This window comes from Balaenoptera borealis, assembly GCF_965194805.1.
Source record: "Balaenoptera borealis genome assembly, chromosome: 2".
NCBI lineage: Eukaryota > Metazoa > Chordata > Mammalia > Artiodactyla > Balaenopteridae > Balaenoptera > Balaenoptera borealis.
In genome coordinates, this window is record NC_138867.1 from 161,059,784 (window position 1) to 161,082,581 (window position 22,798).

At 50.7% G+C, this 22,798-nt stretch overlaps 1 protein-coding gene, 2 long non-coding RNA genes and 1 pseudogene across 4 annotated transcripts in view; 2 read left to right on the forward strand and 2 right to left on the reverse strand.

Annotated features, from left to right (window-relative positions):
• Nucleotides 1-22,798, forward strand: part of LOC309623755 (ELKS/Rab6-interacting/CAST family member 1-like) — a 128,963-nt gene that overhangs the window by 99,537 nt on the left and 6,628 nt on the right. The gene's annotated exons all lie outside the window — the stretch shown is intronic.
• LOC309623780 lies at nt 1,468-6,286 on the reverse strand. Its single transcript, XR_014241633.1, has 2 exons — nt 5,339-6,286; nt 1,468-4,839 (listed from the first exon to the last, which is right to left on the reverse strand). It is a non-coding gene; the product is annotated as an uncharacterized lncRNA (long non-coding RNA).
• LOC309623777 lies at nt 6,319-20,965 on the reverse strand. Its single transcript, XR_014241629.1, has 3 exons — nt 20,843-20,965; nt 17,819-20,127; nt 6,319-7,138 (listed from the first exon to the last, which is right to left on the reverse strand). It is a non-coding gene; the product is annotated as an uncharacterized lncRNA (long non-coding RNA).
• Nucleotides 15,643-17,621, forward strand: LOC309623090 (dipeptidase 2-like; annotated as a pseudogene). Its single transcript has 6 exons — nt 15,643-15,690; nt 15,946-16,048; nt 16,224-16,413; nt 16,714-16,783; nt 16,904-17,079; nt 17,283-17,621. The product of its transcript is annotated as a dipeptidase 2-like (transcript).

Genomic DNA, 22,798 nt, shown 5'->3' on the forward strand with positions numbered 1-22,798 from the left:
CTATGGCAAGGGTGAGCATTTAAGAGATCTTTGACCTAAGGAGGACATGAGATGAACAATCTAACCCAATGTGCATGAATTATTCTCCTCGGTGCTATCAGAAATCAGATGGCATCCTAGAGCAAGGGTCAGCAGATCTTTTCTGTAAAGGGTCAGATAGTAAACATTTTGGATTTTGTGTACCATATGTCTCTGCTGCAACTGCCCATCTGCTGCTGTAGCACAGAAACAGCCATGCACAATACGTTAATGAATGGGTGTGGCTGTGTTCAAGCAAAACGTTATGTACAAAACCAGGAGTCAAGCGAGATCTGATCAGTGGGCCAGAGTTTGCGGACCCCAGTTCTGGGTCAGTGTTCACAGCTGAATGAGTCATGAGGCCTTAAGTTCCAGTTCTCATTGTACTACTTTCTACCTGGGTGAACTTGGGTTCATCCCTTTTATTTATATGGGCCACTATATTAGTCAAGGTAGTGGGTGGTTTTTTGTTTGGTTTTTTTTGTTGCCTGAGACTGAGCTACTGTCCCGATATCTCACTCTAAAACCTATAGAAAGAGAAGGGCTGTGTTCCTCCAGCTGTGGCACCTCAGGGTAGGGTCCTCTACCTAAGGCTCTGAAAAAGTAAGGAGGGCACAGTGCTACCTCATAGTACAAAAAGGTACATGAAAGACCTATGTTCTCCTTCCTCTGCTGCTGGCAGGCACTAAGATGAGGAAGAGATGCTCAGAAGGCCATGGCATGGTGATGGAGGAGTCCAGTCTGGCTGCGGCACCTTCACGACCTTAGGAAAACTGTCGGCAAGCTTTCATTAGAGTAGGTTCAGGCCACAACGTGCATATTCATCTTTCATCTGTTTAAACAAGGCACTAAATAGTAGGTGTCACTGGTCACTTCCTATTGAACAAAGCCTACAAGATTTTAGGTAAGCATCAAGACACTGATGTTGGGTCAGGCGAAGATTTCTTAGCTATGACACCAAAAAGTATATTGATAAAAGAAAAAAATAAGCTGGGCTTCATTCAGATAAAAAATAATGCATTTCAAAAGACACCATTAAAAAAGTAAAGACGTGCCATGAACTAGGAAAAAATATTTGAAAATCATATATCCAATAAAGGACTTGTATCCAATAATAACAAGTGTTGGCAAGGATATGGAGAAACTGGAACCCTCATGCATTGCTGGTGGAATTGTCAAATTCGAAACTGCTACTTTGAAACACTGATTCATCATATGACCCAGGTAATTACCCCTAGGTAACCACCCAAGTGAAATTAAAACTACATGCACACATCAGCCAGAGCGGCGAAAACGTGGAAACAAACCAAATGTCCATTAATTGGTGGATGGATAAATAAAATGTAGTATATCCATACTATAGAATATTCTTTGGCAATATGATACATGCTACTGCATAACCTCAAAAACATTACGCTAGATAAAAGAAGCTAGACACAAGAGACCACATACGGTATGAGCCCATTTATATGAAATGTCTACAAAAGGCAAATCTATAGAGGTAAGAAGTAAATTATCGGTTGAATGGGTCTGGGGGTGGGAATGAGAGTGATTCCAAATAGGCACAAGGTTTCTTTTGGAGGGTGATGGAAATGTTCAAAAATTAGATTACATGATAGGTGCATACAACTCTATAAATTCACAGATTTTACTAAAAACCACTGAATTGCATATACTTCAAAAGAGTCAATTGTATGGCATGTGAATTATACATCAATACAACTGTTTAAAAAATAAAGAAATTTAAAAGAGAAGTCAGGGACAGCCCTGACCCCAAACCTCACTATGAAATGTTAACATATTTACACAGAAATCTGCCACTTCTCCTGATGTCGCCCTTCCAGAAACTTGACTCTGAGGATGAGAAAGAACACGAACGAAGAGTAAGAGACCTCCAAACAGGGTCTAAGATAGCCGTGGCTCATTTATGCACTTTAGACTACAGGAGAAAATGGAAGTCCTCCCCTCGCCCCTACCCAGCCTGAGATGAAAACTTAATGACTCATAGGTACAAATGCAGGGCACCTAATTTGCAGCTCGATTATCTGGTTTTCCTCAGCAGCTACATTAACTAAGTGACAATACTGAGGATGGGATCAGAAGCAAACTATCAAAGCACAGGCCTCTGGGTCTGGTCAGCCCCTTACAACTTCACACCACTGAGGGCAGGGCAGCAACGGTACCCTGGTGGCCAAAAATGGTTATGACATCTGTTATCTGAGGCTGGAAAAAGAATCAGTTTCTCAAAATGAGGTCATCAAAATGGCCATGGGTATGCACCCATTTATGATACAGGTTCTCTTGCTTCACTCAAACCAACTGAATCAGAACCTCCAACAATGATACCTAAGAATCTGCATTTTTAACAAGCCCCCTCGATGATTCTTATGTTTTAAATTTTATTGTGCACAAGAGCCCTTTACTTAGAGAATATTAGAGATGGAAGGAACCTTGATGATCATCTAACCCAAAGTTCACATACTGTAGATGAAAACACTGGGGACCAACGATGTAACATGATTTTCAAAGATCAAATCGTTCTTTAAACTCTTTAAAAACAAAAACAAAACTATGTCTCTAGTCCTAAAAATTGTCAAGAATACTACTGACAAAAGAGAATATAAAATGTACCTTGGAAATATTTTCTTCAAAGATTGATGAAGATAACATGCTTCATCATTTAAAGGGATATGTTTCTGCTCTCAGGAAAATTAATCCAGAGCACCTCATTACCTGAAGCTGCCAACTAAATGAGTCATCATAACAGTTAAATTATTTTTTCCTTGTTGGTATGTTCAGTTTAATTATTGCCTTTTTTCCCCAAACCTACCTCCCTTGAGAAAATGCATAGGTTATTTGACCCAAAACACTAACATTCTTACAGATCACAAGCATTAAGTCATCATTTCCTCTGAAGCCACATCTCCAGGGCTGCAAGTCATATTTTTCTATTAACGCAGCCTGAATTCTCCTGTGCGTGGGTCCTAAATCATGAGCTAGCAAGAGGGAGGAGATATGGGGATATATGTATATGTATAGCTGATTCACTTTGTTATAAAGCAGAAACTAACACCATTGTAAAGCAATTATACTCCAATAAAGATGTTAAAAAAAAAAAAAGATTACATTCTATTGGAGGAAAACAGTCAATAAACAATATACAAATGAATTAAAAAAAAAAAAAGTGGGTTTCTGTTTCCAGGGGCCTATTTAGCCAGTGGGTTCATCCCCCGAAACCTCAGGCTCCCTTTCATTATTCCTGCTTGATCCTGCCTTTTGATAATTTCCAGTCAAGCACTGTTGTCTTATTTTCTGCTTTAGACAAGCTTAAGGGAGAGTTTCTTAAGTCACTTGACCAAAATATATTTTGGAGCATGGAAAGAACATAGTTTCTTTGTTTTTGGGGGGGTTTTGTTTTCACAAAAGGATTACTTGGATTCAAAATCTTGTTCACTGACTTGTTAATCGTGATGTAGTGACCTGACAAATTTCTCAGCCTGTTAGAGGCTTTAATTTCTTTTTCACAAAATGTAAAGAATAACACCTACCTTGCAAGGTTTTTTGCAAAGATTCTAAAAAACACGTAGCACGTAAAATAGATAATATATGTAACACGAACAGTGTCTATTGTATATATATAATTGTCAATGAAAAAATGTTGCCTGCCATATCAGTAAACAAAGGATGTTGCAGCCATCAAGCCATCACATTATAGCCGCCCCAAGAGTGAACCCTGAGGAAACTCAGGATGGAAACAGGATGCCCACCATCTAGCAGTCAACTGCCACAGCCTCCCCTGATGGTGCACCCCGAGGGAACACAGGATGAGAAAGCACAGGATACTGGCCCACATAGCTGAGGTGCATATCAAAGGAAGGATTTCAGTGAGCCCAGACTTTTGCATCTTCCCATACACAGAAAAACACTAAAAAGTCATTAACTCGAGATGTCTGGTTTTCTTTAATTAACAGGAATCTTTCCATGTTCCGATTACCTGGTCTTTGTTGCAAAAACTCCTATAGTTGATGGTTCCTCCCTCTCCTTTTTGGATCAGTCCCTCAGAGAGAGCTGAGAGGCTGTGTCCCAGGCTTAAGTCCTCAGTTTTGCCCACCCAATAAAACATATTTCTCAACTTTGAGGTTGTGCATTTTTTTCAGTCAACATCATATATATGTTAAATATACATATATAGAATATATATACACAAATATACATATATATTAGTGTAGGGGGTAAAAACATGGACTTTTCCTTGTTATTTAACCACTCTGAACCTCAGTTTCCATTTCAGCAAAATAGACATATTAACAGGTCCTAAATCACAGTGTTGTCAGAAGGGCTAAACACACATAAAGCATGTACCCGCTGTCTGGCAAACAGTAGGAGCTCAACAAATGTTGTCCAATGGCAAGGCAGCCCTCAGGAGACCAGCGGTCAGTACGTGGTGGGTATTATGATTATTGTTCATTTCTTTCAGGGGCAATCTGGAAGCGCAGAGGCAGAGGTTTGGAGGAATTTTAGGGGGTCCACACAATACACCCAGGTGGGAACAACACAGATCCCCTGAGTGGGGTTCAGGGAGCACACCTCAGCAGCCCTGGCCCTTCCTGCTCTCTCAGTTGGGAGGGTCTCAATGCTGGACTTTGTATTTTCAAAAGATGGCCCGGGCCTTCTTCAGAGAAGAGGAGGTGACAGACAGCAGGATGATGGCTGATGAAGGTGTGGGATGATGAGCGGAGAGTCAGCTTGTACCAGAAACATCAACACTCAACCAATGCCTGGCTCTACTTCCTCACCTGTTGATTGATGACTAGGCTTTATCTAGTTTCAGGACGAGAGTAAAACACAAGGATTCGAAATAGAGTCACAGGTGTAGAAAACAAACTTATGGTTACCAGGGGGGGAAAGTGGGGAGGGGAGAGGGATAAATTGGGAGATTGGGATTGACATATACACAACACTACCTATAAACTAGATGACTAATCAGGACCTACTGTATAGCACAGGGAACTCTACTCAGTACTCTGTAATGACCTGTATGGGAAAAGAGTCTAAAAAAGAGTGGATTATATGTATATGTATAACTGCTTCACTTTGCTGTACACCCGGAACTAACACAACATTGTAAATCAACTATACTCCAATAAAAATTTAAAAAAACACACGCAAGGATTCTCCAAAGATCTTATGTTTGGACCTGATTCCTAGATCTTCTTCTGGGAATTGGGGGTGGGAGGAGAGAGAGTAAAGGAAACAGTGGGGTGGGGCGGGGGGACGTGCATAGGGAAATGAGCGCTTCATGGTGGAAGCACTGAAGCACCACAAAAGGAGTCCCATCGATCCTGGAGAAATCCCCTCACGTCCCCTCCAGGAAAACTTCAAAACTCAGGACTGTCGATTCAGCGCACCTGAAAAAAACAGAGCAGATGGACGTCAGGACCCCGTTGGGATCCTGCAGCTCCATGGCTGCGGCCCCAGCAGTTTTGAGGGCAAACAGCTTACTCCAGAGTGTTGATCCAGCCACAGCAAGGTGCAATCTGCTTAAAAAAAAAAAAAAGAAAAAAAAAGTCTGTTTGAGAAATAGACCCACAGACACAGAAAACAAAATTTCGGTTACCGAAGGGGAAAGGGTGAGGGGAGGGATAAATTAGGAGTGTGGGATTAACAGAGACACACAGATATATGATATATGTAAAATAGATGAACAACAGGGTCCTACTGTAGAGCACAGTATTACTGTGCTCAATATTACTCAATATCTTGCAATAAACGATAATGAAAAAGAATCTGGAAAAGAATATATATATACATATGTATGTATGTATACGTATGTATGTGTGTATGCATAACTGAATCACTTTGCTGTACACCGGAAACCACCAACAATGTAAATCAACCATTCTTCAGTTTAAAAAAATAATTTAAAAATAATTTTAAAGTCTGTGTATGTACAGCAACCCTACCCCGTCAAGCCGGGAAGACGAACAGCAGTTAAGCGTAGACAGAGGCAACCCACCACATTGTCCCCAGCACGCAACTCCAGACATGGTCAGAAGCCTTTTACTGCCTGAGAGTTTTAGCACATGAGGGGGAAGCTTTTCAACCCAATTAGCATTCAATGGTCCTGATGCTCAATCACAGGGATCAGCTGTGAAGTTACTAAAGCCATTACCAAGGGCTGGAGTCGCCAGCTGAGTTTGAAATGTCAGTGCCTTTCCCCTGACACCACCTCCCCTCTTCCCACTGTCCCTCCCAACCAGAGGTCCTGATAATTTGGTAACCTTTCACAACAGCAGGGAGTCATCCTTCAGTCTTGGGATCAGGGACTCTGAAATACCCAAGGAGTCAATTACAGCTTGGCTCTGTCCCTGGGAAAAGAAAGCAGCATCCGAGAGGTGGAAGGAATTGGGGTCCTGGGCAACGCGGGCACGTGAGTTCCGAGGCGCCTTCTCCCAGATGCTGCCTGCATCCCACCAAAGCTTCCGAGGAGACCACAGCCTGTAGGGGTAGAAAGAAGAGCCTGGGAAGACCCAGCTCAAGGTTGCTCTAAGCAAAAGAGAATATGAATGGAGAATTGTCTCGAATTAGAGGAGGATTGCAGGAATGTAACCCTTTGTATTCTAAAGATCTGACAGTGAATTGGTAGGTAGGTAGGACCTTGGCTAGTTGTTAATCAATACCCATTGGCCCTTTCTCTTTGCTGCATCCAGATTCCCTTCGACAGCCCCCTTGCCTCTGGGTGGGGCCCTGGGACGAGCCCTGACCAGTGGACCATGCGCAGAAGTGGCTCTGTCCTCTCCGGGCAGAAGAGGCCAAGAGCGTGCGTGCCTTCTCCAAGCTCCCTTCTTCCAGCGCCGGGGCTCTGAGGACCTGAGGAAGGTGACGCCACAATGTTGAAGGACCCTGAGTCCCTCACATCTGCAAAGAACAGAGTCTCCCACTCCAACCCTAGCCAGTAAATCGAGCAAGAAAGAAGACTTGAACCTGTATGGATGAAGAATGTCGCCTGCCCTATCAGTCAACAGAGTGTTGCAGCCATCAAGCCATCATCAGCCATGGCAGCCATCCCCGATGGTGCACCCGGAGGGGATTCAGGATGGAGAAAAGCAGGATGCTGGCTCTAGATAGTTCAAATGCACATCAAAGGAAGGATTCCAATGAGCCCAGACTCCTGCCTCTTCCCGTACATAGAAAAATGCTAAATTCATTGACTTGAGATGTCTGGTTTTTCTTTAATTAACAGTAATCTTTTGATGTTCCGACTACCTGGTTGTTTGGGGGTTTAATGTTTTGTTTTGTTTTGTTTTTGCAAAACCCTATATGTCCTGGTTCCTCCCTTCCCTCTTCAGTGCAATCTCTCAGAGCGATCTGACACTGCCTCCCGGGCTTAAGTCCTCAGCAAGTCCACCAAAAAAAAGATGATTCTCAACTTTTAGTTGTGCATTTTTTTCAGTCAACACCTGCTAAGCCACTGAGATTTTAGGTTGTTTGTTAGTACAGCTACCATCAGTTATCCTGACTGACAAAATGACATAATCAGAATTACAAACAAAAATATCCATCATATATATATATATATATATATTTATAAACAACAAAATAACTGAATTAACTGTCCAAAAAAGGGAGCTGGTTAAATAAAGGATGGTACACGATACAGCCGTTAAGACACGTCTTTAAAATGATGCTAATGACATAGAGATACGATAAAAAGTGAACTTATTGTTTTTTATACTGCAGAGTAGTAACCAAAAAGTAATTGTAAAATAATTTAAGTACTTTGCTTAGAGTCTTTGAAGGGGATTTATGGATCACAGATTTTTTTTTTTTAAATTCTCCCTTTCCCGTCTTACCACAGCACTTGCTCCCACACTTCCTTCTTCAACTATTCGTGCACAAAATCCCCGCCACTAGCCTACTTACCTCTAGCCTCCCCTTCCTTTTTTCCCCCAATACTGTACCCCCAAAACTAAAGGACAGTCCACCATGCAGAAAAGGAAGAATAGGTGGAAGGAGGGTAAGACTGCTAACAGTCATACATCAACAATGCTCACCCAGAACCTCTGGCAAAAGGAACTTCATTTTTCTACATCTTTCCAGAATCAGAATCTTGCTCACCTCTGGCCCAGGCTCAAAGGGAGCTCTTGTCGTCAGAGAAAAATTAAGGAGTTCTCCACTGCCTGTGAAAGTAACTGACGATGCTTTCTGATACATTGCAGGCACGGAGAGAGAGCATGTTTAGCTTAGTCAAGGCCTCTTTTATGACATGGAAAGAAAAGAGGTCAAAGTTACATTAAAATGAAGAATCAAAGAGTTCTTTGATTTTTGAAAGAAATCATTAATTGCATGACTGTTGATCAGACTGCATGTCTTATCAAATCTGGAGCTCATACTTGCACGTGGATGAATAATACAAGAGTCCCCACAAGATCCCTCTCCTCTGCAGCCCCATGTTTTTCTCCCTTTGGCTGGTGACAGTGGTTTTGTTCCTCTACGTGAGTTGGATGGGTTGGGAATGTGTCACTTTGAAAAGAAGATGCCCTAACACCTGTCCATAAAAAAGGCAGAGTTCTGGTTACCTCAGCCCTCCCATCCATTCTGGGCACCCACTCAGGGCTCCAAAATGATCTTGTTGGCTGGGCCTTCACAGTAGATAGGTGTGAATTAAATGACGAAGCCCTGGGCTGCGTCAGACAGAGGGGGCAAATCATAGTGTCTGATAGGACAGGTATTTTGCCTGTTTTTAAATTTCTACACAATGGGGGATCCTTTTCTAGGCTGACCCATCTGGAAGTTGCTTTCCCCGCCCCCCCCCCCCCCAGGTATCAAATTCAGCCTCAACAGAACATGGGCCCTCAGAGATGCCACAAACATAGAGACCCCAGAATGAGAAAAAGGAGAGCGCTGTAAACCTGGATCTCAAGGAGGACAGAAACAGGCATTTTGCAGACAGCATGAAAGGAAAGCACAGAAAATGACTCCACTTAAAACAGAATTTTGAAAAAAAAAACAAAAAAACAAAAAACAGAATTTTGAGCTACAACAGCTCCGGGGACTTGAATTCTCTCCAGTTAGTAAATACATAGTTTGCACCATCTTACCACAGAATAATCTGAGATAAGATGAGAGACAGGGTACTAAAGATCGACAAAACCTAGATTTTGAGTGAGGAGGACTCTGAAATGGGCAAGAATAGAGACATCTGCACTCAATACAAAAAGCTGAGAGTTTTGTCCACCCTTGTGAGGAAGGTATTAAGAACCTCAGTAAAGGGGCTTCCCTGGTGGCGCAGTGGTTGAGAATCTGCCTGCCAATGCAGGGGACACGGGTTCGAGCCCTGGTCTGGGAAGATCCCACATGCCGCGGAGCAACTGGGCCCGTGAGCCACAACTACTGAGCCTGAGCGTCTGGAGCCTCTGCTCCGCAACAAGAGAGGCCGCGATAGTGACAGGCCCGCGCACCGCGATGAAGAGTGGCCCCCACTCGCCGCAACTGGAGAAAGCCCTCACACAGAAACGAAGACCCAACACAGCCAAAAATAAACATAATAAATAAATAATAAAAATTTTTTACAAAACACCAAAAACATAAAATCTGGAAAAAAGTTGAACACCTATATACGCCCTGCAGACTTTACATTTAGTATTTTGAAGAAAAAAAAAAAAAACAAAGAACCTCAGTAAAAATGATTTAGAGTCTTCAATTACTCCTTTTCTTAGTAAAAGTGGAGGGAGATAAACCACCTTAGTAATCGTTACGGATAATATCCGGACTATGGGTGTGTCACTGGCAATCTCAGAAAGTGGGTCTCTCTTGCCCTCCTGGGGCCCCTGGGGCTGTGCCAGCCCACCGGCACGCCCCACGTGGGGTGTCTGCTAGACTAGGGCATGGGTGGGGAGGCCCAGGTGTGAGGGGCCAGGTAGAGTACCTCTGCCTCCCCCCTGATCTCCTCCACAAAACTGCCCCTCCTCCTGAAGCCTGACCCCCAAGTCACACGTTCCTTATCATGACCTCACTGGGTAGTGATGACCTCACCGGCCTTCTAACAGTTTCCATGGCCGCATAACTGCCAACGTGCTGCCCTCAGAGAAACTTCCCTGACAGTTCTCCACCAGATACCAATCTCTTTGGTTGTCTGAGTGAGAATGTGTGACTGGATCGTCTATATTAACTCAGACCTGTGCTCTGTTCCATGGGTGGGCAGTGCGGCAGGTACACCGAGACCGCCCGGAGGCATGGTGTACACACAATCTCACCTGGCTGCCTCATGTTCCTGTGGGGTTTGCCCACTACGTATACCTGAGCGCGTTCCCAGCTGTAAGTAATACCAGTGACCTGGGACACCTTCAGGGACCCACAGTGCTCACTGCTGAGGACAAGTGAAAGGTCATCCCTGGACAAGTGTGCAGGATGGTCCTGATCTTTATAAATGTAGCTTCCCCTTTGGGCTACAGGATGCTTCCATTCAGACCCTTTCCTGATTGGCCTCTTAGCAAAAGACAAGTGCATTTTTGTTGGCAAATGGTAAATGGAGCAGTTTGAGGAAGAGGGCCACTCCTGAAACACACCTTCAAACCCAGGCACCTCTGTGCTGTCATGGAGACATCTATATCAGTGCCCTCAGACACATCCCATCCTGAGCTGCTGAGTACTAGGGGAGAGGGTGGTGCCATACTGATGGGAAGACTGGAAGCACCAAGAGGGATGTTGAAGTGCTAATGAGACTGGGGGGCTGAGGAGATGGTGTCCCAGGAGGCTGGGTTGATGTGAGCCTAGACTTGGTACCCAGAACGCGGTTCTCAGTCTCCTGATCACTCTGCCTCAGTACTTGGCCTTGTTCTAATCTACATAAAAGTATCAGAGGGCTAGAGTTCAGTGTGGTGGAAACAGGCAGTATAAATGGGGCCCAAGAGGGGTTGCCAAGGTGGGAGGGGTTCTTCACCAATTTACATTAGATTATTTTTTTCCAAAACTTGAAAGACATTTCCATTAAAGCCTCAGAAGTGACAGACTGCAAGAAATGTTTTCTCTGTTGTGGAAGGGAGAGATGGAGAGGCTCATGATTGCAATGACTTTCGGGTTCTACTGTTTTCCCTGGAAACGGTGAAGAGACTTGCTCATGTGCTGCAGCCGTAGGCTCTAGGAATTGCTTTTGCAGCCAGTGTCCCTTCCCTAGGGACTCATAGAGGGGATGGGCCAAGGCTGTGTTTTGGATGTCAAGTCGATTAAAGGTCTTCAGCCAGAAACTGGGAGAGACATGAGAGAGGGAAATTCTGGCAGGAGACTGTGTACAGCAGAAGTGACTGATCAGTTCTGATTTTCTTTGCAGCAGCAGTGGCTCCCGTTTCTCCTCCTACCCCTGGTCAGTACCATGTCCCCTACCGAGGGTGTGGAGAAACGCAGTTGGGCTGGCATGGGGAGACATACTGCCTGGTTGGTGGCTACCGGGCCTACGGGGATGTTCCTTTGGCCACGCCAGCAACGGTGGAAGCAGAGAAGCCAGTCCCCAGACGTGCTCCCAAGAGAAAGCGCGCTCTGGAAGAGTCAGACGAAGACCTGGGTTGCCCCAGACCCAAAATCCGGCGATTGGAGCATTCAAGCACCTTCGGACTAGAAGGTGCTTTGATTCTCAAGCAGGGTGGCCCAACCTCTGGGCACATCCCCTCTGCAACAGCCTCAGTAAACCAATGTCCCATCCTTACTTTCTCAAGGTCGGCAACAGGGAGTCCCCTCCTAAAGAAGGTTCTCTCGCATTGCCACTCTCTCAAAGGCTGCCCCCAGTGTGGTTCCCTCCTGTGGGCCTGATCAGCCTTAGGGCAGAGTTGTCTCTTTCCTTCTCTGAGTCGGACCAAATCGTCTTAGTAACACCTCTTCACAGTGGTGACCATGTGTTTCACGGGGGCTGCTGCTTAGCCTTTATCTCATCCTTTCACGGTGGAGAGAGGGAGAATTATAATGATTTTTACTTCTAGGGGAGAGGGTGGTGCCATATTGATGGGAAGACCGGAAGAACCAAGAGGGCTGTCGAAGTGCTAATGAGACTGGAGGACTGAGGAGATGGTGTCCCAGGAGGCTGGGTTGATGTGAGCCTAGACTTGGTACCCAGAACGCGGTTCTCAGTCTCCTGATCACTCTGCCTCAGTATTCGGCCTTGTTCTAATCTACATAAAAGTATCAGAGGGCTAGAGTTCAGTGTGGTGGAAACAGGCAGTATAAATGGGGCCCAAGAGGGGTTGCCAAGGTGGGAGGGGTTCTTCACCAATTTATATTAGATTATTTTTTTCCAAAACTTGAAAGACATTTCCATTAAAGCCTCAGAAGTGACAGACTGCAAGAAATGTTTTCTCTGTTGTGGAAGGGAGAGATGGAGAGGCTCATGGTTGCAATGACTTTCGGGTTCTACTGTTTACCCTGGAAACGGTGAAGAGACTTCCTCATGTGCTGCAGCCATAGGCTCTAGGAATTGCTTTTGCAGCCAGTGTCCCTTCTCTAGGGACTCATAGAGGTGATGGGCCAAGGCTGTGTTTTGGATGTCAAGTCGATTAAAGGTCTTCAGCCAGAAACTGGGAGAGACATGAGAGAGGGAAATTCTGGCAGGAGACTGTGTACAGCAGAAGTGACTGATCAGTTCTGATTTTCTTTGCAGCAGCAGTTCCTTTGGCCACGCCAGCAAAGGTGGAAGCAGAGAAGCCAGTCCCTAGACATGCTCCCAAGAGAAAGCGCGCTCCGGAAGAGTCAGACGAAGACCTGGGTTGCCCCAGACCCAAAATCCGGCGACTGGAGCATGGTGCCAGGAGGTAGACCGCACAGCATCTTGCTGGCTGAGGCACTCTGAAGAGAGGGCAATGGTTTAACTGCCTAAGGCAGCGAATGCCTCTTCCTGCAGTGACCCACCCCGTCCCCCCACTGCCCACTGCCACAGATCACAACCTGCGTCGTTCTGTCTGAGCCTTCCTCAGCCAGGAGCCTCCTGCCACACTAAATGGCCAAAAGCAAGGAGCCTCAGAAACTGAGGTTTGAAATGACAGTCTGCCCTGAACATCCCAGGGCTGAAGCTGGCCTGGAAGAAAACGTGACGTTCCTCTGCTCAATCCTCAGGGGCCCCTTTGTCAGCTGAAGACAGAAAAGTCTGCACTCTGCGAGCCGAGAAGAATGCAGGAGCAGAGACAGGGTGCAGAGAAGCCTTAGCAGGCTACCACATGGGCTCCTGCTCTGAGCCAGTGTCAGCGGCCACCACCACAAACCAGGGGGGAGCTGGGTTTTTTGAAACTGAAAGCAGCAATCTGTGGCTTCCCAACGAGCCTCCTGCCTGGGGTCTCAGGAGGCAGGATAGAGAGACCCAGGAAGACCTGCTCCCTGAAGCAAGAACAGGATGGAGAGTCAAGCAGCACGCACCCTGCCCCGAGGTTCACATGCTCCTTTATTCCCAGCCCTTTCTGTCCCCAGGGGGGTCCCTTACTGCTCAATGTTTTTCTGTAACAGACTTCTAGGGTCGCCAGTGCTCACACTTAGGTCACTACCCCTGTGCTAGGCACTCCTGCTACCCAGGAAAGGTTCCAAAGGCGGAACAGCTCCAGGGGGTGCCAGGGATCAGAGCAAAAACTGGAGAGGCTGGGGATGAAGGAGTTTGGGCACAGTCCCTAAAGCATCTCAGTGGTTGAGCTTCTGTGAGAAGGCACATCCCCTCTCTCTGTGTGTGTGTGTGTGTGTGTGTGTGTGTGTGTGTGTGTGTGTGTGTGTGTGTGTTGGAGGGAGGGGGTCCCCAGAGGAGGCAGCTAGGGGGAGGGCCTGAGGCTGGAAATGGGGAGTGGCGTGCGGCCTCTGAGCAAGCACAGGCACTTAGCCCTTGAGGTTTCTGGGAAAGCTAGAGTCACAAGGGCCTCGAGATAAGGCAAGTGTAGCAGCAGAACCCAGGTGCCAGGTCTTTCCTCAGAACCTATACTTCTTCACGAGGCCAGGCCTTCCATGCTGAGGTAGGAGGGATCCTGGCCAGAAGGTCGGCCAGCAGCCCTGGGAGGAAGGTTGCTGCGATGGGGGCTCTGCTGCCATGGAAATGACTTCATTTCCTTCCACTCAAATAGCCTACTGACTGGGTTCCTGCTCTGCTGAGGAAAAGGGTCGTTGACTCTCCCCAGAAGGTGTTCAGTTCACATCCCAAAAGTCCCTCTCTTCAGGCCCTGGGGAGGTGTAGCAGCTCCTGAGGGCGCTCTTTCCTGAGGCTGGCTGCCAGAAGTGTGTGTGGGGGGGGTTCCTGAGAGTTCCCGGGTGCTGGTTGAAGTCCCCAGAGAATGGTCATGCAGGCTGGGGAGTCAAGTAGGTGGAGAGAGAAGGTCGGGGGCAGAGGGCCCCTTCCTGAATCCAGAGCTCACAAGGTTCCCCCCCCATTTCCAGAAACTCTCTCTTCCCCCACACCAGCCCACATGGCCCCGTACCGGGAAACCGGGAGCCCAGAGCACCTGTGGCCGCAGAGACACTGGCACGCAGCCCTCGGAGTGGGCGGGGCCGGCTGCAGGCAGATGGGGACGCGGTGTGCTCCCGGGAGGCCTCGGGCTGAAGGTGGCCCTCTGAGAGAAGCGGCCCAGCTTGGCCAGGAAGGTTAGAGGCGGGGGAGAGCAGCCTAGGGCGCCCCCTCGGAGCAGTGGGAGTGGGAAGAGGCGCAGGGGCGGAGGGAAGCCGCGACGGGAGGCGAGTGGGCTCTCAGCAGAGGCCAGCTTAGCCCGCGGGAGCTGCCTCGGAGCAGGGGGCGGGAGGGCAGTGCCACCCCGGGGCTGCCGGGCTTCGCGGATCGCGGCTCTCCGCACACACGGCTCGCAGGGCCCTGTGACTCTGTATCCCCTCCCTCACCCCGCCCCCCTCGCGAGGCCGCGCCGCTGGGTGGCCTGTGTGGACGGGCACAACCCCATCGCCCGCCCCTCTCACACCCGCCTCTGCCCACCCGCCTGGCCCTGCGCAGCTTGCGGCCCGGGGGCCTCGAAGGTCCCCGCGCACTCAGCCAGCGGCCTCTGCTGTGTCTGCTGCTGCTGCTGCTGCGTCTGCTGCTGCGGCCGGGAACCCGCGTCCAGACCACGCCGGGCACCTCCAGCACCCCGAGTCCGCGGGAGCGCACGCGGGCCCTGAGGCGGGACTTCCCGCTTGTGGACGGGGGGCTGCAGTGTGTGCGGGCTGGTGGGGGCCGGTGGGGGCCTAGCCTGGCCCTGGGCAGGGGAGGAGGTCCGGAGCATGCAGAGCTAGTGGGGAGGCTCCCTCACACCACCCCTGGATGTCCTCTCCATCATCTATGGATGCCCTCCCCCTTCTCTGTCATCCCCTCCCTGGTGGGAACCCCTCAGCCCAGGCCTCAGCTGCTCCTAGTATAGTCTGTGTGACAGTGTGAGGTGGGGGACCCCCCGGCTGGCCCAGGCCAGGCAATGTGTCCTGCCTGATCCCAAGACCTAAGGAGCCCACCCATTTGCCTTGACCTCCCTCCAGCCACAACGACATGCCCCTGGGTCCTGAGGCAGTTTTACCACAATGGGCTCCAGGATGTTAATCTGTGCAATTTCAGCCATGGCCAGACCAGCTTGGACAGGCTGAAAGACGGTCTCGTGGGTGCCCAGGTACCAAAGGGACACACAAGGTGCCACCATGGCTGCTGGGGAATGTGGGGCAGTTTGGGGGCCTCAGAGACCACAGGTGAGTCACACTGGAACTAAGTTACCATAGTGGCCTAGAAAGTGCCATGCCATGGATGCTGGGGGCTACAGGGGTCACAGTGAGCCAACCTGACGGGCATCCAAGTACCACAGAAAAAGCAACGCATTCCATGTGACTTCTGGGCACAGTGAGTGCTGTGCCAGCTGAGGAGGCTATGAGAAGCTCAAGGAGTTCCAAAGCCCAAACCGAGCCCTGGCCTTCCCTCAGTTCTGGTCAGCCTACGTCCCATGCCAGACCCACGAACGGGATGCTGTGCGCCTCACCCCGGATCAAATTGACCTCATCCGCCTCATGTGTGCCTCCTATTCTGAGCTGGAGCTTGTGACCTCACTTAAAGGTAGACGGGGGACTTCCCTGGTAGTCCAGACGTTAAGACTCTACGCTTCCACTGCAGGGGGCTCGGGTTTGATCCCCGGTGGGGGAACTAAGAGCCCTCATGCTGCGCGGCACGACCAAAAAAAAAAAAAAAAAAGGTAAACAGACTGGTGGTGGTAGGTGCTAGGGACTTCAGTAAGCTACCCCTGCCTCTGAAAATGATCATCTGACCTACCTGCCCCCAGCTCTCAACAATACCCGGAAGTTGGCTTGCCTCATTGGTGTGGAGGGCGGCCACTCACTGGACAGTAGCCTCTCCATCTTGCGTACCTTCTATGCGCTGGGTGTGCGCTACGTGACACTCACCCACACCTGCAACACGCCCTGGTGAGCGCAGTGCAGATGGTAAGGGCCCAGTGAGGCAGGGATCTGCCCAAGATCACGCTGGGGCCCAAAGCAAGTTTACCCCTGGGATCCGCCCTGAACCTGGGGTGGGGAGGGGAATGGAGGTTCGCAGAACAAGACTGAATCCCCAGAAGGGCCCTCCTACTGCCAGGCACAGCCCAGTTTGGGTCCCTCCTCTTGCACCAGGGAGTTGCAGGTGTAGACGGTTCGACAGAACCTCTTTCTAGGCTCTTGTAGCCAAGTCATGGCCACCAGTCAGACTGCCTCCTGGCCATCCTGCAGGGCACAGAGCTCAGCAAAGGGGATCCACCCCTTCTACAGCAATGTCAGTCGGCTGACCGGCTTGGGCGAGGTAAGGACCCGGGTTCCATACCCTGCCCCACATGAATGTACAGCCCCGCCTGTTCCCTCCAGATAAATGCACACAAGGTAAATGCAGCCCTGATGCCCTCTCCCCATCCTGCCCCTGCAGAAGGTGGTGGCAGAAATGAACCGCCTGGGCATGATGGTGGACTTGTCCCATGTCTCGATGCTGTGGCACGGCGAGCCCTAGAAGTGTCACAGGCACCTGTCATCTTCTCCCACTCAGCTGCCCGGGGTGTGTGCAAGAACACTCGGAATGATCCTGATGATATCCTGCAGCTTCTGGTGAGAGACTGCCCTGGCCCTCAAACCTAAAGCAAGAGGTTCAAACCGGGAGCCCTTGAACCCGAGCCTCTTCTCCCTCAATTTCCTCAAACCCCAGGTTAAATATCTTCTGCCCCCAAAACCCACGGTCCACAGCCCCTGAACTCTTGAGCCCTAGCTGGGGGTCTAGGTGGTAAGATACTCCACCACACCCGGAAACCCAGGGCCAAGACACCACCCAGACCAGGGCTGCGGCTCCTCCATTCACACAAACCCAGAGAGGAGACGACTCTGACCTCAACACCTTCCTCACAGGGGCCGAGAGAGTGAACAGGCAGCTGGCTGTGCTGGGGGCCAAGCTGACTGTCCACCGGTCCGCCCCTGCAGAAGAAGAACGGTGGCATCGCGATGGTGCCCTTGTCCGTGCGGGTGCTGCAGTGCAACCCGTTAGCCAACGTGCCTACTGTGGCAGGTGAGCCTCACCCTGGGCTCTCTGAAAACTCTGATTTGGAGCTGAAGCTGGGTCCAAACTTGGGGAGGACTTCAGAAGAGCCCCAGTGGCTTGACCCTCCTGTTGGCAATAGGTACAGCTCCCAAAAACCCAGTAACGGACGGTACACAGCACCTTGGTGCCATGTGGAACTGGAGCCACGGAATCAAAACTGCGGTACTGATGGGTAGCAGGGAGGCTGTCAGACACAGAGCCCGGGTGCTGCCCATCTGTGCCTCTGCAGGGGCTCCTAAAGCGCACTGCCCCTACCTCTGGCCAAGGGACTGGACAGCTCCTTAGGTCTCTGGGGTCTTCATCAGTTGTACTCTTGTTCCTCTCTCATCCTCCACACCCGGGGAAAGGAGCCCCCACAGGTTCTCAAGGAGACTGGGAGGCAGGGTGAATCGTGGGTGGGAAATGGCCCAAACAGGGGGCTCTGGGGTCCACTCCAAATCTGAAGTCCAGTCTAGAGCCAGCTGGGATCACTTCAGATCAAACCTCAGGGCCCTCGAGTTGGTACTCTCGGTGCCAGGCCACGAAGGAACTGGACTGTTTGGCCTACAGGCTGCAAAAAGGGGAATCAACAGAGGCCAGTCATCACCCCCACCCCTGCCCTGGAAGCCCCACACTGCTGACTTCCCATTCTTCAGATCACTTCGACCACATCAGGGCAGTCACTGGATGCAAGTTCATCGGGATTGGCGGAGATTATGACGGGGCTGGCCGGTGAGTGCTTCCCCATGGCTTGTCTCGGGCTGGCTGGGCAGCAGTGGGGCTTTCACAGCCACCGTGCCCACCACACTGTGGTCCTCATGGCCTTGACCATAGCCTCAGGTGTGCTGGCCCAACTGGTATCTCCCCTCTCCCAGGGTCTGCTTCCTGGGCTCTCCTGTCTGTTTGGCCCTACTCTAGGTCATCATATTTGTCTAAAACACCACACAGAGCTCATCTGCCCAGCATCTGCGCCCATCCAGTGCCAGCAGACCCACGGCCTCTGAGCAGACTCTTAGCAAGGCTTGGGCTGGGCTGACCATCGTCTCTGCCTGCAGCTGGGTCTGTGCACGCAGGGGGGTCAACCCAGTTCTTAAAAAGCTTTTCTTCTCTTTATAAATGGAGGCAAAAATTGCATTCAGTGAAAGGCATAGATCTTAACAGTACAATTCAATGAGTTTTGACGAATAGTCGAGGCGCTTTTGGGGCCTTCCTTTGAAGGATGAAGAGCAGGAGTGAATCATTTACTCTCTCCAAGTCTCCATTTTCCATATCTGACCAGGGCTGGGGTTCAGTGGACCCTGGACACATAGGGCTCTGGTTCTGACTCAGGACCAGGGAACAGGTCTGAGGCCCAATAGCTGGCTGGCTGGCGGCCACACAGGTTCCCACAAGGGCTGGAGGACGTGTCCATATACCCGGTACTGATACAGGAGTTGCTGAGGCGTGGCTGGAGTGACGAAGAGCTCTGGGGTGTGCTTCGAGGAAACGTGCGGCGGGTCTTCAGACAGGTGGAACAGGTATGCTGGGCTGGGCAAAAGAGTAGCTCTGAGCAGGTGGTCTGAGCAGGTGTACGTGGGGGTGCTGTGAGAGGTGCTGCCCGCTGACTGCCGCCTCCAGGTACGGGAGGAGAACGAGGGACAGAGTCCCTTGGAGGATGACTTCCCAGATGAGCAGCTGGGCAGCTCTTGCCGCTCCGTCCTCCCACGTCTGCATCAGAGAGAGGATCTGGCTCCTGACCAGAAACTAACCAGAGCTGCGGTTCGTGGGAATCCCATTTTGTCACCTAAGTGGTCATTCTCAAAATCTTGCCCCCACATGGGCCCAGGCCTCACAGTTATTGCTGCCTTCCCAGTCCTCATTGTTTGGCTCTGGTGATCCAGTTAATCCTGCCAGATGTCACTTTGGCAGCCACAGATACCCCACAAAGTTTCCTTGCATGCGAGCACAAACATTTCCTATATATTATTCTCTTCTGATAATTCTTTCAATGTATCCCTTCTGGCTTTGTGCAAAACGATTCTTTGTTTTGTACACGGGGACCACATCTGGGAAAACATCGCCGCACCCTCATAAGTGACAGGGGGAGACCCGAACTGGCCAAGCCATGACAGGAGCTCGCCGCTGCTGAGCTCTACAGATCCCGCCCCTTCCACACAGTTCGCCAATTCCGCGGCGAGCTCATCTTTCTTGATGTTCTTCCCTTAGGAGACGTGTACAATGCAGCAGGATTCTCAACCCATTCCCCGTGGTCACTTGTGCTAGATGGAGCTTTGCAGTGTTCTGTGCCGGCCGTGGGCCGCTGGTGGAACACTGTGTGACAACTGCCTGCACAGGACTTCAGGGTTCATGAAATGTCTGTCTTCCCAGCCTGACGCTGCTGAAAACCACGCTTCCCAGAGAAGGAGAGAGATCCAGCTGGTCCACACCTGCATACACATTTGTTGACATGTGCAGAGGACAGCAGGCTCTAGCAGGACCCACATTAGCCTAAATTCAAGAACTCCGGTGCCAGCCCTTGACAGCAGCTGAAGGGGGGTTTACAAGAGATGCAACCTCGAACCATACCCTAGGCTGAATCAGAGGTGCTGTTGGAAGAAATAGGCCGTTGTGTCACTTTCCCGAAGAGTTTGGCCACGAGAAAAGTCCCCCAGAGCCCAGCACTGTGGGAGAGGCCTCACCCACAGAGCAGGGCAAGTGTCCCAGGCAGGGTGCCCCACGCCCGGCACCCCGCCAACGCAGCAGGAAGGTGCCCCCCCCATGCCCCAGACAACGGGAGCTCTCCCTTCCTCAATAATTGAGCTTCTCATCCAAAAGAGGTTCTCTTCCCACCCAAACATTAGAGCTTCTAAATATTTCAGGATCCCTGGGTTGTAGAGGGTCACTCGCCGTGCCCTTTGGATAAATGAAGCCAACGTCAGCTGCTTCTGGGCTGGCCTTGAACAAAACCATCAAGATGGAAAATCTCTGCTCCTGCCCTTCCTCCCGTCACCCCCCGTCAAGCCTTTCCTGCTGCATGCAATGACCCGGCTCTTTTGTGAGCAGGTGAAGAACACCCACGGTGCGTGCAGTTCTGTGGTCCCTGCAGAGATGAGGTGGGTGTGGGGGACCCTCAACCATGCTGGCCTCTGCTGCCATCCCCAGGGCCCTTGATGTGGGCTTCAGCACAGCACAGCCAGCCTCAGGAGGCCTGTGGGACCACTGGGGCCCCGGTGGCGATCCCCTGGATGTTCCTGGGAACGCTCCCACGACTCCAAGGCGAGTCCTGCCAGCACCCAACTCCACCAAGCTAGCACTCCGTACCTTTTCCGGATTCCGTTCGCAGCTCCCTCCTCATACGCATTCTCAAAGCTTCCAAGAGGGGTGACCCCACTTCTCTGCTACAACTCCACCCTGAAGGCAGCCCCCGCCTGACAGCACCGCCCGCCCCCCCCCCCCCCGGCAGGGCAGCCCTGAGTAGCTGCCCCTCCACGTGCACTGTCCGTTCCCAGGTCCCACGCCAGCCCGCCGAGGGGTGGAGCCTCCAGGAGAGCCGCTGTCCGCTCGCACTGCCCCAGCATCACCACCGCCACTTGCCGCCACTCTGCACTTGCCTCCTGTGTGCTTCCCCACCCCGGTCCCCTGCGTGGGTCCCCCGCTGCGCGTACACAAGCCTGTGCAGAGACAGAGCACAGCCACCAAGTCTGAGCCTCGCCGCTGACGTCTGTGCTTGGAGAGGCTGGAGGAAGCTGCTCCCCAGTCGGCTTCACCGCAGGGTCCTGGTACCCAGTCTGCCTCCAGCAGGGAGGTGATGGGACCCCACGGAAGGATGCCCAGAAGCTCTCCCGGCCCGCGGGGTCTGGGGCTGTTCAGCTCTCTAATGCTGGGTCCTTCGGAGATAAAGTCTTCAGTCACCTGCCTGGGCACCCCATCCCCTCTGAAGATACAAACTCAACCTCCTCCAGGGTCTTGGCCTGGAGGGAGGAGCCGCCCAGGGTCAAAGCCCATCCCTCTCTCTTCCCACCTCTAGACCTGTGGGAAGGGCTCAGGCTAAACTCCCGGTGCCTCTTCTCTCAAACCCTCAAATGATAAGAGAAGAGGTATGTCTGTCCACCTTGCAGGGTCCTTACTCCGCCTGCCAGTAGGCGACATGGTCCTGGAGGTGCTTCTTAAACTGCCAGTCTCACTGTCTTAGCCTCAGAGTTACACACGCCCAGGAAGGACCCCGGGTACACGGCGTCCCGTTACTCCCAACTCTACTCCTGAGCGTCAGGGTTAGCTGACAGCAGGCGACAACCCATTTCAGGGATTTCTCATTTCCAAGGGCTCTTGAATGCAGAAAGAGCCCTAAGAGTCAAAGGAATTTGGCTCCAGTGGTGAAGTTACAAGTCATCTGGCAAACACTTACAGCTGGAGGGCCAACTAAGCACCCCCTTAAATCTCACCACACAGACTCTGCTGATCCGGGCTGGCCGGTGTGGTTCTCCTAAGGTTGCTTGTGCTATCGATCATCTTGCTGTACCTCCCAGTTAAAGATACAGCCTTAGGAAGATGGCTGGACCCAGACCATCAGGCAATCATATTTACCCATTGACCTACCCTCTTCCTCCCTCCTTCCTCCCTCGCTTTGGAAGCTTTAGCGAAACATATTTCACTTCCCACTTTACAATGAAATCATTAGCCTCTAAATAATGCACCTTGCATGGATAGGAGGGCAGGCAGTCTGCACACACACCTGTGCTGGTCGCTCTGCCCAGTGAAAGGGAGGAGCAGAGTATTCCCCAAGGGGCTTTCTCGGAGCTTCGGAGGCTGAAATTTGAGGGTTGACGGGGTGTACACGTCAGGAAGTGAAAGAGAGAGACTCCAGCTGCGGGAGAGGAGGGGAGAGACTCTCAGTGGTCTTCCTAGGTAGTGAGCTGTCGGAGCGAGTGGCATTCCTCCCCATCTCACCCATGAAACTGTAAACACAGCACATGTCTCTGTGTCCTTTTCCTAACAATGGATTATTTTTTAAAATCTTTTAACTCTGTGTGTTGTTGTACAGGAGGGTCACTGAGGGATATATTTGAGACTAGGATCCCTAACTCCATGAATAGCAAAGTTAATATCTGATGCAGCCAGGACGTTGCAAAGCCTCTTGGGACCCCAGGCACCCAGGATCGCTGTGCACGGAAGAGCCAGCTGCCCATTCGCTGCTCATCCCCCTGCAGGCTCCCCTGTCACTTGCTTACCTGGCCTCCTGTCTGTATGTTCCCTGTTGCAGCTCACGGTGCTTGACTA